This window comes from Carassius carassius, chromosome 25 (genome assembly GCF_963082965.1).
Source record: "Carassius carassius chromosome 25, fCarCar2.1, whole genome shotgun sequence".
NCBI classification, from domain to species: domain Eukaryota; kingdom Metazoa; phylum Chordata; class Actinopteri; order Cypriniformes; family Cyprinidae; genus Carassius; species Carassius carassius.
The window spans coordinates 23,430,861-23,448,903 of NC_081779.1; the positions used below are offsets into that span (position 1 = coordinate 23,430,861).

The 18,043-nt window shown below is 38.3% G+C and overlaps 1 protein-coding gene across 1 annotated transcript in view; it reads left to right on the top strand.

The window, feature by feature from the left end:
- Positions 1-18,043, top strand: part of LOC132104445 (partitioning defective 6 homolog gamma-like) — a 42,444-nt gene that overhangs the window by 20,745 nt on the left and 3,656 nt on the right. The window lies entirely within an intron of this gene.

The following is an 18,043-nucleotide window of genomic DNA, read 5'->3' on the forward strand; positions in this document are numbered from 1 at the left end:
AAAATTCAGTTGAATAAAGTAGCAAAAAAAGAAAAAGTATCTTTGTGTGTTAATTTTTAAATCACAGACAAATACTGAAATGGTCTTTATAAAAAAATGCATTGGATATATTTGTAGCCTAATTACATTAAACATATTCGTAGAGATGATTAAAAAAAATGATTTGTTTGTCATAGTTTTTATCTTAAATATATTTTACATATTATTCAATTATTTAGCAATAATCAGTGATTTCCATGCTGTTAAATAATATTCAAATAATATTTTGGTAAATCAGAAAGTTCAAATTGAATACAAAATATTAATTAAATATTAGAATACATAAAAAATAACGATAGTGACACTAATGTGAATTTATTGTCCGTGTTTGTAAAGCGCAATCCGAGTTACACTTTACACAGTTACACAGATTTTAATGTCAGATTTTTATTTTATTTTTTTATTTTTTCATTTTCATAACAATCTTCAGATTTTTTTATTATATACATTATGGCATTATATACATTATATATAATATATGTATATGTGATAAACTTATACTTAGCCTCAAACTCACACACTGGCGAATAAAATCGGAGAATTTATTAGCCATCGTCTAATATTATACATCATTTAGTCTCCAGAGTGAAGATTTAGTCGCATATGCGAGTGATTTACTCGCAATGTAGAGGGTTGCTCCGCATATATTAGTAATTTTAAGCATTAAGTATTTTGATATTTGAACTGCACAGAAAGGTTTCAAATTATTATTTTTTTAAATGTTAACACTCATTGTAACCTAAATTTTTGGTCCATCTGACATAAAGAATTTAAATGAAAAGGTTATTGCTGTGAATGGATCTATAATCTGCATCTCCAGACTTTTTTACAACATCAGACTTGATGAGGTTTTTCTGCTAGACACAAACACCCCCCCCCCCCCCCCCCCCCCCCTTCATTTATTGAGCTGTAAGGGGCAGAACCTTATTCTGGTCTTGTTTTGTGCTGGTTACCTCTGCTCTGTGTTCTTCTGCCAAGTGTAGCCTACACTGGAGCCACTGGATGACTGCTGTAAAATGTAGTTGATGATGTGTGGTCCAGCGTGTGTGGTACATTTGAAGGACACTGTAAAAGAAGACGAGAGGGCTGAGGGTGGAGCGGACACCATGTGAGCTCTTTGTGACATACAGGTAGATTTTAACGGAAAGTCCGACACATACTTTCCTGCTGGGATTTCTTAACAGGCTCAAGCACAGCTGACATTTGAGATTCACTTTTGGTGCTTGTGTTGTTTGTTCTTTCGGTTTCCATTCTAAAGAATGGATTTGTTTCTTTGCTTTATATTTTTGTTATAAAGGGCCTTTGTTTTAGATGGCATTTTATTCAGTTTTCTGTAAACTATTGAAAGTCAAAATAGTATTAAAAGGTCTTAATTCTCGTATTCTTCCGTTTTGGGGCCTGTAATGTCTTTCTGTTTTTCCCAGAAACTTCACTGTTCTTATTACAATAGGAAACTTTTCCAGCCTTAAAGGAATATTCCGAGTTTAATGCAGTTTAAGTTCAGTCAACAGCATTTGTTGTATAATGTTGATTACCACCAAAATGAACTGATTCGTTCCTCATTTTCATTAAAAGCAAAAATCAGGGTTAGGCTGATGCACGGATAATGGAATTAAATGAGGCTAATTTTTCAGGGATTTAAATGTGAAGTTATAATGTTAATTATACTGTTAAATAAAAATGTGTGTATTTTAACTGTAAGTTGTTCATGCCAATTTTAAGGACATTTTAATGTTTTAGGCAATACGTATTGCTACACTGAAATGGTAAGTTTTTATTTTTTTTAAAAAATATATAATAAAAACAAAAATAACTTAAAGGGGTCATATGTAGGGATGGGTACTAGGGCTGTGCGATATGGACAAAAAAAACCTATCACGATTTTTTGATCAATTTTGCGATTACGATTTTAATCACGATTTTGACACACACAGACATGCTTTACAGTCATAAATGCCTTAGTATAAATTTGAAACATATTTCCAAAAGAAAACCAATGAGAGCTTTATCAAAAAGTTGTAACGTCTCTAGAACAGACTTAAGTCAAAAATAATCACTAAGTAAAGATGTCAAACAAAATCTAGACCTATGGCAATTTTTTTTTTGCCATGCATCGGTCATAAAGCTCACTGTAGCAGTGCCTCAGGTGTTATATGTTTTGGCCAATATATTTATTGCCCAAGGTTCACAAATACTCCGTCTGCAGTTCGTATACAGTAAGTTATGTGTACGCGGTTCAGAAGCAGCAATGAGAGCACATTATTGTAACGCGAAAGCACATTAAAATAATGCACGAGCTCGAATATATCCGTTTGCACGCAGATTTCCTTTGCTTTGTTAACAAAACCAGATGCGCGATGGACTGTATAAGGCCGGCGACACACTGGATGCGTGGTGTAAGTGTCTCAGCTGCGTGGCGTGTCCGTTCTTAATTCAGCTCCCATGTTAACAGGTTAGAGCTTGCAGACTGTCTGCGTGAGATGCGCGGAAAACGCGTGCATGCTAGAAATATAACCGACGCCTATTTTTCATGCGGCACGCAAGCGTGTTGCAAGCGTTTTTCATTTTGTACACAAATACATATTAATTAATGTCATTTTGATGTTTGAAAGTCTATAGGTTGACAAATTCAGATATAAATGTAAATTAAAAAATAAATAATTATTGATTTTCAAATATTGCACCTGCCTAACATAGTCTATTTTGCTGTCAAAACTGTTGACGGTGTCCTTTATCAGTAGGCTTTATATATATGCTTAACATGAAGTATAGATATTGTTGTCATTAAGACAAGAGCCTGGTCTGTCGGCGGCCTCCCTCTATGACACCTACAGCAGCGCGCCAGAGCCGCGTCAGGCACAGTTCTGGTGTGTAAAGACACAGAAAACACGACACAGCCACCACGCAACTGACACACAGCAGAAACGCCACGCTCACGCCACGCAGCCATTGTGTCACCGGCCTAAGGCTCAGAAACATGCTGCCTTACAACGTGTCTCCTTTCGCTCAACTTGTGTCCTGTGCACTCACAACTCTCTGTGCTCATGCACAAGATATTAAATCTTTTCGCACCTTTCTATTTATAACCTTTTCTGTTGTCATCTTTTACCGCGTGCAGTGTGAACGTTCTGTTCCGTTAACATGGGCTCGAAAAAAAAAAGGCTACGCATCACAGACAGTGTGTGTGAACCTGGAGTTAGGCATATGCCCAGTCTGCTCTGTTCTCGCGCTCCACTTAGGTGCGCTGCATCCTGATTGGTTCAGATAACCTACTGCGGGAGCTTGGGCCTGCGGAAAATCGTGCTATAAAGCGATTTAGAAATCGCGCACACTCAAATCGCGATTTTTATTTCGATTTCGATTAATCGCACAGCCCTAATGGGTACCGTACGTAATTGGGTCCAAACTGGAATACTGATAAGCTACAGGACAAACAATACTGTTATTGATACTTGCGTTGTTTTATCTCCGCATAATTAAATGTTAACGACGAATTAGAAACTGCTCTTTGTCATTTCCCTTTAATGAAATATGTGGCCGACGTTTGTTCGACGTGCGTGTGGTATCCGTGCACGTGTGCTGTGTGTGTGCATGATGTCAGTAATCGCGGCAAAGGTGAAACGTTCTAAAGTGTGGGCTCACGTTACAAAACTAAGCGACAGTGTCAAATGTAATATATGCAGTAGTGTAATAGTGAACAAAGGAGGCAACACTAGTAATATAATGAAATGATTACTAACAAAACACAAAATCTACCTCAAGTAATGCACTGTATTGTGTCTCGCGGCTCCAGCTCCAGCTCCAGCTCCAGCTGAAACTTTCGAGACACATTCACATTGCATTTAAAACATATTTGTGAGCTAAGCTTGCAACTGGTTATGGGTTAGACTGATTAAATAATTGGAGAAAATCAGCTTAATGACATGAGGTCTAAAAAACATACAATAATCAAATGAAACATACATGGCTAAATCATTTACAATAAAAAATAAAACTTGCATTTACAAATGAGAGGGGGTGAATTCAAAAGATTTTTGTCTGTTGGTCATTTATTGATTCTTCAGGTCAAGGGACTGATTGCTTTACGAACCCATGCTTTTAAATCACGAGCTGTTTTTGGTAAGTTCAGCCTGCTGAGAACTTGCTGTGGCTCCTAAGTGACCTTGCTGCTCATATTGTTTGAATATTGGAGATAAACTGAGTAATACAATACACCTCTCCCCAAATCAGAAAGTGATTTGTCGAGTGTTTCGCTTTTCAGCCTGCTGTTTCAGGGAGGAAGGAAGTGGTGTTCACCAGGATTCTGGAGGCTGTAGTTGTTTATAGCCTGGAGCAGAAGTTTGTGGCCTCTGGATTCAGCCCAGTGGCGTGTGGTTTGACTGAGATTTGAGGCCGCAGCCCTGTTTAGGGTGTGTGCACCCAGAGAGGTGAATTCTGGGTGACAATGGTTCTGAAATCTTACTCGAGGTGCCTGGCTGAACAAGAGTAGCTGGTTTTGGCAAAGCTTATTCCTGTTCTTCGCTAATAAGGGCTACTCTCTGGGACGAGACCAGACATGTGGAGCACATGAGCTGTTTATCCAACCACAGCGCTGTTCTTCAAGGGATCTACTCACTTTGATTCAGAGTTTTAAAGTCGTGTGTGTGCTTGTTTATCTAGGATTACGACTACACCATTTGAAAAGCAAATGGGTCAGTTTTGAATCTACCTGACGTTTCTCTTAAACTGAGGCCGTAATCGGATCCGTCGAACAGCTGTCTCTATAAAGCGACTGTTAGTCGCGTGACTAAAATATTATTTAATTACAGACACAAAGACGTGGTTGTGCCATTTCTTTGTGCTAAGTGAACAACTTCTAATAACACATGCACAATAATTCACAAACTTCTTCAACTTGATGTGAATTCTTCACATTCTCATTTGCAGACTGGCCGTCTGGGCCATTTCAGACTATTTGTGGTAACAAGATGCAGTCTTCTTTTGTCTTTCTCTCTCTCTCTCTCTTCTGTCACAGTCTTCTCTGCCCATATCTTGCTTTCTTGGAGCCATTTCTCATTTATTCAAGACTGATCTATATAATACTGTGTACTAGAGCAGGGTTGATTTTTTGGGGTTTGTTGTTTGTTTTTATCTTTTGAAAAAAATATCCTTTAAGTTTGAGTATTTCATCATGAAAGTTGTACTACAGTTGTACTAAAATGGCATCTAATTTTAACAGAAATAACATTTTATATATATACATTTTAACTGTATCAAATATAAGAGACACAACATGTGAAAAAAAAACTACTAATAGCACACTATTGTAATTCAGTATTGTGAGTTCTTCATGTTTAGTTAAACAGGAGATTTAAATAATAAAAAAGCATAGGACATTTCATTTACAGCAGATAATCATATGACCATACATGTCAACAGCACGTGAAACACCACTGTGAATAAATCGACATCCGAATCCATGAGTTTTATCACTGAGATGCCATGCAAATTTATTTTTACAGATGTCCACATGAGAAACAATTACCATCTGAATTGGGATCGTGTCTAAGAATTAGACTAAGACTAAGAATTGTTTTTGTCAACAGAAACATCATGATGCTCATTTTCATCTTTGTGGACAAAATGAAAATTAAAAACCTTTATAAATGAGCATTTTATCAGTAATTTTGTCTACATTTAGCCTATATTAAGAACTGTCTGGCTGATTTCCTTGGCTTCTCATACTTTTCCCCCACTGACAGTAGAGAAGAGTCTTCTTTGTAATTAAGTCCTGAATTAGCTCAGTGGTAGAGGTGGATGGGGGTCTACAGCTCTCCTACAGCTCTCATGACCTCAGCATATCGCTGGCTTTGAGTTTTCTCATTTATTAGAGAGAAAATGAGATGATGATTGCAGCTGTGATCAAATGGTTAGAGAGTCGGACTATTAACCCGAAGGTTGTGGGTTCGATTCTCAGTACCGACAGGAATTGTGGGTGGGAGGAATGAATATAAAGCGCTCTCTTCCACAACTGAGATTTCATTGAGCAAGGAACTGAACACACAAATTCTCCCTGCCTGCTACCCCGGGTGTTTGTGTATGTATATTCACTACTCACAACTGTGTGTGCACACTTGGATGAGATAAATACAGAGCACAATTCCGAGTATGGGTTACCATATTTGGCTACACGTCACAACACTTTAGATTGGAAATCAAGGGTTGGTGTAGCACAGTGTTCAAAGATCTGAACCAAAAGTTTCTAGGTTTGTGCCCCTCCAGGACAATCCAAGTTCTTAACCTCAGGTAGGTGACTGTCCTGGTAACAAATCAGCGTCTGCTAAAAGACTACTCACAAAGTCACTTAAATCAGAAGGTCAAAGTAAACAACCTTTGACTAGAGAACAGTCCACCCCAGCCCCGATCCAACTGGGGTTCCTCATGGAAAAACAAAGATGGGGACCCAATAAGGTGGTCCCAGCTAACCAGTTTTGTCTGACTGATGCCCACTTTGATGCTGATGCTGTACCTGCAACCTTCTGGTTACCAGCAAAGATATTTAATGTCTGTGCCACTGCATCGTCTCCATTTCTGTGTAATAAATTTGCTCAATTTCGAAGCCAGCAGTACATGCAAGGTCATGAGAACTGCAGGAGTGACCCTGCCACCCAGCTCATTTAAGTGGACTTAATTACAAAGAAGACTCTACACTTCACAGTTACACAGACATACCCAGCCAGCGAGAGGGCTGTTTATGGATCGTTCACAGACCATTCGTGCTCTTGCCTCATATGGTTTTGGGGAGGCTGAGCGCCAAATGTATATAAATTGCTGACTGCACTGTCTGGATACGCATCCCACCCATCGCAGTTGCCATAGATCCCCTGACCCTCTGTCACCCTCACCCTCCCTCCACCATTCCTGCATGCATGGGATGAGATGACTGGAATACTCCCCATCTTCTGTCATGAGTCTGAGTGAGTTCACAGAAGTTCACATGGACTGCACTATCATCCATGTTTGCCAATTTTGTCCTGTGCTTTTAAAGGATTAGTTTACCTCCAAAAAAGGGTCTCACCTATATGTGCTTCCAAAACCCTCTGACTTTATTTCCTGAAACACAAAATGAGAATAGGATGCAATAGCACACAGAAAGACCCATAAAAAAGTCAAAAGTCTTTTGTGCTATATTCCAGATCCTTTTAGGTCATATGATACTATTTGTGTGACAAGCAGATCAAAATTAAGTTGTAAAACTCTAATGATTTCCCCCTTCAGTATAGGGTATTAATCAATCAAAAGGATCAAATCAGTGACTTGAACTGATTCATTGAACAGATTGGTATTTTTGTTTATAATCATAAACGCACCAATGAGATCTGGTACAAGAGTCGTCATTGTATTTACAGCAAAATTCTATGCACATTTACATAAGTGAAGCCCTTTTCAGCAAACAGTGATCCACACATACAGTAGAGATTAGCCAGTCATAACTTATCATGGGTCATTTACATATTCTTAAATATCTTAAAGGTACAGAAGAAAATAATATAATTCTAAAGGGCAGAGATAGAGTGGAAAATGGTTGTGTAAAAGTTTTCTCAGAAAGACACTTTGACTATAGTCCTGTTCAAACAAATGACGAATGTTCAGTGCAAAACTTTTGTGATTAACATTTTTATTTGATTGAACAGATGTTATTGTGTATTCTCAAAGTGACACAAACATCTAAGGCTGTGATTACAGTAGTGCTTTTTCATTTTAAAACGGCATTTTAAAATGAAAACACTTTTTCTCTACACTAGCATTTTCACTGCGCAAATGTGGCTTTTTCTTAATGATTGTCCTACCACACTACAGCTGTAGGAGTAACAGCTCAATACCAGTTCCAAAAGACACTGTAACAGTCTGTCACAGGCAATTCTAGTTTCATTTTTCATCAATTAATTTCTTAAATTATCCTTTTACCATGTTCTGGCCTGCCATCTAGCGGGGAATTTTTTATTTTTTTTGGCCCGATGCCAAACTTACCTGCTGAGCCCTGCCATATACCCCATTAAATGAATTGATCTTATTTTCCATCAAATGGTTTAAATTTACAACACTGACAGCAATAAAAGCTACAAACGGGATGAATGAAAAATGCTTCTTTTCTGTAAGCGCCACCTATTATCATAGAGGGAAATTGCATTTTTATTTAGTCAGGTTTTTTTTTTTTTTGGTCAAATAGAATGTGAAAATCATGCCATGAAAGTTGGTGTTGGTGCGAACAGGCTTTAACAGGTTAAAGTTACAAGAATGTAGACTTGCCCCTCTAAGTTTTCACTTGTAATTTGCTCTCATTATATTGTTAACATTAAGTGTATCAAAAAGTAAACATACTTGACCACTGATAGATTGACTGCAGCCTTTAGTTGTCACACGAGAGCCAAAATAGTCTCAGGAGACGATTTAATCTGTCATCTTTCACGTATATAAATGCACACAAACATATGACCGCTTAAAGAAAGCATTTTAAACTTTGTCATGCTTCACAGGCAGTGGCCATCTTGTGAGCAAATGAGGGAAATGAATCTGCACTCTTTGTTTTGTTTTGTGTGTGTGTGTGTGTGTGTGTGTGTAGGGGGGATGGCGAATGCCTCCTTAAATCCTTTCATCTGCAGTGGTTGGACAGGCCACGTTCCTCATTCCTTTCCTGCCTCTTTCATTGCAGTCTATTGTTTAAGCCATCCTACAAGATGTAATTTTGAAATCATACTAGCCTTATTAGTGGTTTGCCCAATTTGGCTTTCGCTTGCTAAAAGCGTGGTGCAGGGGGACACATTGTGGACATTCATTTAAAGAGACCGTTAGACTGTGAATGGCGGGACACCAATGGAAGCCATGTATATAGGTCAGAGACCTTTAAAACAATAAGCTCCCCCTCACTGTGAGGGCCACCTGACAAATAATGACACTGGAGCAGAGGCTTTATCTCACTGGTATCTGAGAGGCTGGTGAGATGTCATTAACATTGATCTGATTGGCACGGTCCCAGTTCCACTCTCAGATACCAAAAGTGACAAGGGAGGGAAATATACTGGCCTGCATCCCATAATTACATGTACCACAGTTTGGCATCTGTAAGGTTTCTTAATTGTTTTTTAGAAGGCTTTTATGCTCCGCAAGACTGCATTTATTTGATCAACGATAGAGTAAAAGGCAGCTATGTTGTGAAATACTATTTCAATAAAGTAAAATAGAAAAAGAAAATAGAAATCTTGTGCAACATTACAAATGTCAACTGTCACTTTTAATCAATGGACTCTATAAAACTACAATTTCATGCAAGAAACAAGAGGTGAGTGACTTTTTTGCACATGACTATACATCAATACTTATTTCCTGATTCAACCTGAGTTTGATTTACTGGAGATTCTGATTCAATATTGCTACAATAAGGAATATTTCAGTTTGATGTAAAACATCTTTTACAGTTCTTTGGTGTAATGAAATGTGTTCATGCGGTTTCAAAAACACATTTTCCACATACTGTACATTATTGTTTCTCCTCTATGCACTGCCTTTCTGAAACGCTTAGATTTTACAAAGATAATGTTCTGAAAAGCAAGGTGTACACTGATTGGCCAGCTATCCAGTGCGTTGTGATTGGCTGAATAGCTCAAGCTTGTGATGGAAATGTTACATCACTGCTGTGATGCTGTGTTACGGCCAGACAAAAGCAAAAAAAAAAACGTACAAACAAGGCATTTGTTGCATCCAACGGGGACTAGGGTCATGATGGTGAGGAAATTTTCCAGCCGGTTAATCAACATGTGACCACACTGGTAATACCAGTATCACTGCGGGGGCATTCCCTCTTTTCCTTGCTTTCCTTTGCTTTTAAATAGCCTGTAAATGTTACATGCAAATTTAACTTTACTTTTAAAATTGCAGAAATTGGGTGTAAAGCAATTGATGGTTTTTAGTTAGTTCGAATTTTTCCTCTTTTCCTCGCTTTCATTCACTTTTAAATAGCTTAAAAGCGCAGTGCACATTTACTTACACGTTTTAATTAGTGGCAGTTCGACATCAATTGCTTGAATGCAACAACAAAATACAATGTCACACTCACTTTAGCCTATATATAAAACATAGAACTTTTATTAGCAAAACAAATAAAAATACACCATGCTATAGGGCAGGCTTTATCCCTAATAAAAAATTACTTGCATAAAGTTTAAATAGGTTTACAAAACTGGAAATAAGTAAACATGTATATCACGGCAAGCCTAGTGGGGACATAATGACAGATTATAATAACTTATACCAGAGATGTTCACAAGTCTAAGTCAAGTCTGAAGTCTTTATCGCTGGAGTCTGAGTCAAGTCTCGAGTCTTTGGTCATGTCCGAGTCGAGTTTTAATTGCTTGCTAAAAAAAAAAAAAACACTGCTCTCATTCAGAATCCTCATGTATTGAAATCTTCCTTTTTCATCTCTGATTTATATTGTCTTTTTACGCATTGTGTATTGCGCAGTATAAACACAAAACCGTGTCTGCATTTGTGATCGGAGAAACAACAAGTGCTACCCTACACTGCTCAAAACTTGCGTTTGAATCATCAGTGGCAAATTTATTTAAAGGGGTCATATGATGTTGTTAAAAAGAACATTATTTTGTGTATTTGGTTTAATGAAATGTGTTGATGCAGTTTAAGGTTAAAAAACACACTGTGCATTATTGTTTCACATCATATGACCCCTTAAAATATGAAAACGTACTTACAGGATGCGAGTCAGAATCTGGGCTGTACTTGCAAAGTTGGAATTGCCTCACTTTATAGAAACACAGACGGCATTTTAGTCTTCTCTTCCAGGTTCAGAAAGCAGTCCTCCATAAAATGCACGGCACACATCTGAATATTTGGGTTGAACTGTTCCAGAACAGTGTTGTAAATACAACTTAACCACTGATTTCTAGTTGTGTCCTCTTTTGGAAGGCCAAACAAAGTAGTTTCACACAGTATCTCCACGACATGGCAGCAACATTTATAAAACTATTCTTTGTATTCTACTGTATCACCTTTGCATCAAATTACGAAAAAACAGTTAACGCTAATGCGAGGGTGTTTCTAATGCAGCGTCTATGGGAGGGATGGTAAATTTGACATCGTTCTCCTTTCTGACTACCGATTTCAGTCTCTCTCAATTTTTTTTTCCTTTAATTGAAAGTCACAAGTTTTTTTCTTTTGCTATTTGTGCAAATCAGAATGCAAAAATATATTTGTGGTACTCACACATTCACTGCTCTTGAAGTTAACCCAACTTTGACGACTTCTGCTGCTGATAAACCCGGAAATGTGAAAAGGTCCATTCATTATTATGTAACTGCTGCTGCAGCTTTTAAATGTAAAAGAGCCGGAAGAGAATAGTGACAATTTTGTTGTGCAAGGGATTGTTGGCAGTAGTATATGCAAACAGCATGCAGTGATGTTCACTTCATAATTCCCCTAAAAACAGAACTGCATCAGGGCACACATGGCATCTTAATTTCAACATACTCTGATTTGGGACATCATAATTCTCACATTCATTTAGGATCATGTATAGTATGCAAATTAAAACACTTTACTGGTTTCAGTGCTAGGGTTGGGCCAATAGATGAAGCCATCGGCCATCGCTGATGGCTGACAGACATCATGATGTTAATCCGGCATCGATGTTGAGTCCCTGAGTCAAGTAGGTGATGCTGCACATGTGTCCAGCTCATCCGTCTGTGTTCATCCGAGGTTGAGAATACACCTGGGCCTTTAGTGGTCAGCTGGTGAAGAGCATGCCAAAATTGGAATTGCTGATGAGATGAAGATAAAAATATCAAGTATAAATTGAGAATGTTAGGTTTTTAATAATATAATTGTTTTCAGTGATTTGAACTGGTTTATTTACATCAAAATACGGTGGTCAGTTAGGTGACTTTGATTTAGTCTGTAACTCTTTGTTAGATAACAGATTCAGTTGACCAGCTTTTAGAAATCTGTGGGCCACCTGCAAATCTCTGCTGCCGTGCAGTTCAGGAGTTCAGCTGTGAATGTGGGAGAAGCCAGTTAAACCAGATGCTGTTCCTGTGGAGGAACTGACAGCTTGAAGCATTTGATAGGACCTTTGGCTGAACTTGCTGTAGCAAGATCTTGACCATGAGGTGTCATTATGTTTTTAGTTCATTCATAATTTTTTTTTTTTTTTTTTTTTTTACAAAAAACTATATAAATAAAGATTACTTTGCCTTTCTAAAGATCAGCATGCTCTTAATGCATGTAGACCTCATCTGTGTGTGTGTGATGGAGGTGCGTGAGTGTGTGTTATGTGAGGGTCATCACAGCAAACAAAGGAAGCGGAGTGAGGCGGAATCTGAGATCTTGAAACACATTATTTAGCAGGTCTCCTTCAGGAAGTGGGTTGTGAAAAGGTGTGTGTTGAGTAGAGGTGTGGAAGACCAGCCTCAACCTGCCCTACAGAGCACTTTCTCAATAACAGCAGGAAGAAAGACGCTTGTCCCGAAGAGGCATTTGAAGCATTGTCACTTTAAAAAAGGGTGATTTATTCCATTTTGATCGCTTCTGTAGACAGCAGTTTATATCCGAACTATAAACTTTTATTCCAGTACTTCTGTGATTATTTAAATGTTTGTTACACAGAAATAACGATGCTAAAGACTTTGTAAAGATGTTTCATAGAAACTGCTCTCTCTGGATCAGCGGCAGCACGAAGGCAGATTTGAATGTTACAGTGTGATTCAAGGCTTTAATTGACATAGATAGCTGAATCCTGTCATTTATAAACAAGATTGCATGGGTGGTTGAATCTGTTCGTGATCTGGCTATTTATATAAATATATATATATATATATATATATATATATATATATATATATATATATATATACACAACAAAAACCGCAGTTATTTCAAACACTCGACTGATGTTGTGGAGTAAAATCTATTATTAAATGTCCTCTTTTATTGGTAAACGCTTCTCTTTGAAGTTTAATTGCACGTTAGTTACAGCATTTGCAGAGGTTGAGCAGCTTTTACTATTGTAATTGCATACTTGGCCTACATTTAATAAAATCAAGCTTCCTAATATTTTGAGGACAAACTGTAATACAAATCTTAAGCATCATGCATGCCACAAAATTAATGCAGACGGTCCACCCGTTGAGTACCCCTGCCTTAACCATTCCAACCATTCCAAAGTTGAATAATATAAACAAAATAATATAATATAAAACGTCTGCATTCACGTCATACTGTAGCTCCCATGTCCTAAATTCCCACAATCCATTGGGTTGTGACAACACATTCCCATTCTTTATACTCTGCAATTTACAGCTAGCATGTCATCTAGCAGTCAGCAAAGTTACTACTCTGAAGTGGACTATCAGAATAAAGTGTTACTAACTGGGGTAAAACTTTAAACATTTTGCAGTTGTAGAGGTTCAGTATTAAAAGTGTTAAGCATGATTTAATGCATTTGTGGCCTGTATCTACCTGAACCTAAATGCATTTCCTTAGAAGTTAGTTAGCTCATCTTAGGTGCGAGGAATCTTTTAACCCTGTTTATCTGATTAGCTTAGTTTTTCTTTCTTCAGATATTCTCTTGTAAATTAAAAAGTTATGCGTTACTTTACTAGTTACTTGAAAAAAGTAATGTGATTCCATAACTCCAATTGATTACGTTTCCCCCAACACTGAATACTATGAACTAGATTGTATGTAAAGAGAGTGGTGCCATAATGCTAGGGATTTGCAGGTCATTTTTCAGGGTGTTGCTATGCAGTTTCTATGGAATTTTGAGTGGTTGCTTAGTTGCCAAGTCAAAAGCATCCCAACTCCCTAAGTAGCCCTGCAAATGGCTTCGGTCCCTCTTTCAATCTAAATCCATGGCAGTTGTTTGCTATTTTACCATCCATCAGGCATAAATGGTGAGTTTACAACAGATTGCTAACCCAGAATGAATGCCAATAATAGCAATAGTATTTATGTTGGCAAGCACATCTTATAATATTTTTTAAAATGCATATCTGCGATTACATTCATGGCACATCAATGATGTATTACAAGTTATCAGACAGTTGTCACTATTAATCAGCTTTGTAATGGCACTGAATGGCGACAGAGTTTCTGAAGCTCCAAAATCGTCCATCATAAAAGATCCATACAACTCCAGTGAGTTAATGAAAGCCTTCTGTAAAAAGAAAAATATCCATATTTAAAACTTTATAAACTATTATCCCTTGCTTCCAGAAACTGCCGTGGTGATGAGTAAGTCAAGTATTGATGTATGACATCGGTGTAGTGGAAATAAAGGTGAGAATTAACCCCTCTCTCGAGTTATTTTGGCTATACTCTAGATTTTTATTAGTATCAGTCTCAAAATGCTGCAATGTTCTAAATTATACCTCGGATGGTTTAAGGGTGAAAATATTATGGAATAATTTTCAATTTTGGATGAACTATTCCTTTAGAAGTCACACCAGCTTTGAACCTGGTACTAGGTCTAGAGATCTCACCAAAGGCAAGTATAGTTCTAATACAGACTTAAAGGGATAGTTCACCCCAAAATTAAAATTGTATGTTTATCTGCTGTGCTTACCCCCAGGGAATCCAAGATGTAGGTGACTTTGTTTGTTTATTCGGAAAAACACAAACTGAGATTTTTAACTGAAACTGTTGCAGTCTGTCAGTCCTATAATGTAAGTTGATGGGAATCACGGCTTTGAGAGTCATAAAACATACACAAACAAAACCAAATTAAGCCCTGCGGCTCGTGACGATACAATGATGTGTAAAGACAGAAAAGATCGGTCTGACACAGTATATTTGTTTTTTTACCTCTGATTTTAACCAATGTCTAAACTGTCCTGAGATTGTTCGCATCTTCTTCTTCAGTCTGCACATGAGACATTTTTTTCTTCTTCTTGCTTGCAGACTTATAAGTGCATTACCACCACCTATCTCTCAAATGGACTATTGACACTCCATCTACAATCTCAATTTGGAGTGTCAATGGTCCATTTGAGAGATAGGTGGCGGTAATGCATTTATAAGTCTGCGATCCGTCATAAAGCGAGATGAAGATGACGCGCCAGGAGTCAGCTGTCAGGAGTCAACAGACTCAGGACAGTTCAGACATTGCGGTGAAAATCAGAGGTAAAAAAACTATGTAAATACTGTTCAGTTTCTTGCACAGACCGATCATTTTGTGTCTTTACACATCAATGTATCATCTCGAGCCACATGGTTTCATTTAGTTTTGTTGACTCTCAAAGCCGTGATTCCCAGCCGTTTTCAACCTGGGCCATCTTTTGCCATTGTTCAATGTTCATTGAGGTTGAAACTAATCAGTTTCCTCTGACTCATGCATAAGCAGTCATAAAGGTATCACCAACAGTCACCACAGCATTAAGAGGGCAACCAGTGCATCCTGAACCATGTTCTGCTTCCTGACAGTCTTCCTCAGTTCTCCACATCGTTTTCATTTTTGCCAGCTCCATACACACTTCATAAGCAAACATTTACTTTCAGCCTCAGAGCTTTACATGATCATTGGTAATAGTCTTTATTTACTGTACATTTCTGTGGACTTTACGTACAGCCTCAGAGATTATGTCGCGTAATGATAGGGCATGCTCAGGGCTTCTTGGCAGTCATGTCCTAAACTTGGCCACACTTGCAGAACATATAGGGGGTGGAGAACAAGGTTAAACACTAAGCATATGTTTTTGTATATAGATGGTTTATGTGTAGAGCAGCATTGAGAAGCATGTGAACTGAAATACTCTCAAGACCAGGGTAGACTTGGTGGAATGTCTAAAATAACTTTTGTAGATTGTTTACCTGTTAAAAGAAGTCCTTATGCAACATTGCAAAAAGATGGCAAGGGAGCTTAATCTCCCGACAGCGTCTCCACCCTTCACCGCTGCCTGCTAACTTCTCCCAGATGTGTACGTCAGTGCACTGTGGGTAACACAAGTTAAAACCCATAGGGGTGTGTAGGAGCCAGCACAGAGAGCTCTGCTGAGTGTGCACCCGTGAAGGAGGGGCTTCCTCCTCTAATGTCTCTCAGGGCTACGAGGAGAAGCCAAAAGCCATCGGTCCATTCATCCAGGGAAATTTGAGTCCAGCGGTTTAAAGCAAACACAGACTGATTCTCCCAGGGACTCTACCCCTGAATCTGCACTATGGTGAACCCTCTAGTACCTGTGTCTGCTTAATATTTATATAATCAGATAATATATGCAAGTTCACATTAGAGTTCCCTTTCTTTCCCCTGGTAGTTTGGCGATGTTATAGAAATCAATGTTCTGTTTTTCAGGGTGCTATATAGTTTTGTCATTGTAAGCTGGTTGGCCTCACAGGCAAGGGATTGTCATGCAGAATTGAGTTAGCAGCTTAGCACTTTCTGTCACTCAATGCTAATGCACAACAGTTTATTCCCTTGTGACATCGGTGGATGACTCCCACCAAGAGCATTTTTCTCCAGCTTGACAAGTGACAGTAAGCACAAATAATAGAACCCAGACAGGAATTTGGGCAGGGTGTTTTGGAAATAGGAAAGTGGATCACATTATCAGTTTCTCCAGAACACACAGTAGGAAATGCAGGAGAAAATGGGAAAATAAACTGTGTTGGGAGGCATAATGATTGGTCGTAAAACTCTTTTGAGTCCTGCTTTTATGAGCGTTTGTAAAAATCCAGCAGAACTTGAAAAGGGACCCTTTCAGTGTGGAAGTTAACGAGAGATGGGACGACATGAACAATGGCCAGAGACCTCGCCCACTCCCTTTTCCCACACCCACCCGTAGGTGACTGAGGGGGGCCATTCGCAACGCTCAACTGATGAATTATGCTTTAAACATGTTGCGGGTCATCTCGGTTAAGTTGTGAACAACTACTGCATTCCTAGTTGAGGCACAGTGTCCTGGAATTTAGGGTTTATTCCAACCACATCTCCAGTGACCCCTGATACTGGGCCCCTTCCCATGGAGCCTAGTCAGGTGAATGCAGTGCCAGGCACAACACTGAAACATTAATTTATTAATCTGAGCTGTCTATTTCTTAATGACAGCATATGATAAATGCTTTCTCTGGGTAGAGTTGACTGTTTGTAGGCCTTGATTGCCTGATCTGTTTTATCAACTGTTAAAATAGTTCAGAACTTTTTATTTATTTATTTATTTATTGTATTTTTTATGTTTTTGCAATATTGCTGTACTGGTATATTGTCCAACACCCTTTTACAGATGGTTTCATTTCTTCTTTGGAAAGTCATTATAGCTCCTGGATAAAGTGTAGAATCTTTATACAGGTAGCCCATGACTGTTTAAGCTATAAGGATATTTACATCATCAAGCCGTCAGGAAATCATGAAATAATGATTTGGGCATGTTGTTCATCAGCTATTGACTCAACATCCCTCTCTTTTCTGAAAACTGCCAATTAATGAAACCACCTTGAACCTGTAGACTTTGTTTTCTGTCTGGTAGGCACTAGCCATTCACTTTACCCTAAAAATTTCTGGAAACAGCCAGCCTTAGATCACTGAGGTGAATTTGTTTTCCCATAATGCATCAGTGCAGCGAGGATTACTCTGTCAAGAGTAGTTTAGGCTTGGTGACTCAATGGCTTGCCCTTGTCCCATTGGAGGTTAAAGGATCCACATTGGGTCTATGCCGATACCAACCCAGACTGATCACTGAGAGACAGAATGGAAAATCCAGTCTAGTTTCTGCCAGGAAAACCTGGAAAAACAATATATTCATTGCCATAACTCCAAGTCTCAGCTTCCAGACTTTAGGATCAACTTTGTATTTGATTATTTACAAAGTACACCAGTTCCAAAAAAAAATGACGAAAACCAGTCCCTAAGTTCCTACGTGTTCCGTTAGGTGTTCATAGTTCTTCTCAGAAGAAGACATGAGAAGAAGACAGTTGAGTCCTAATGAAAGCCAGAAGCAGAAGCACTTCAGTGTGTTTTCTAACCAGA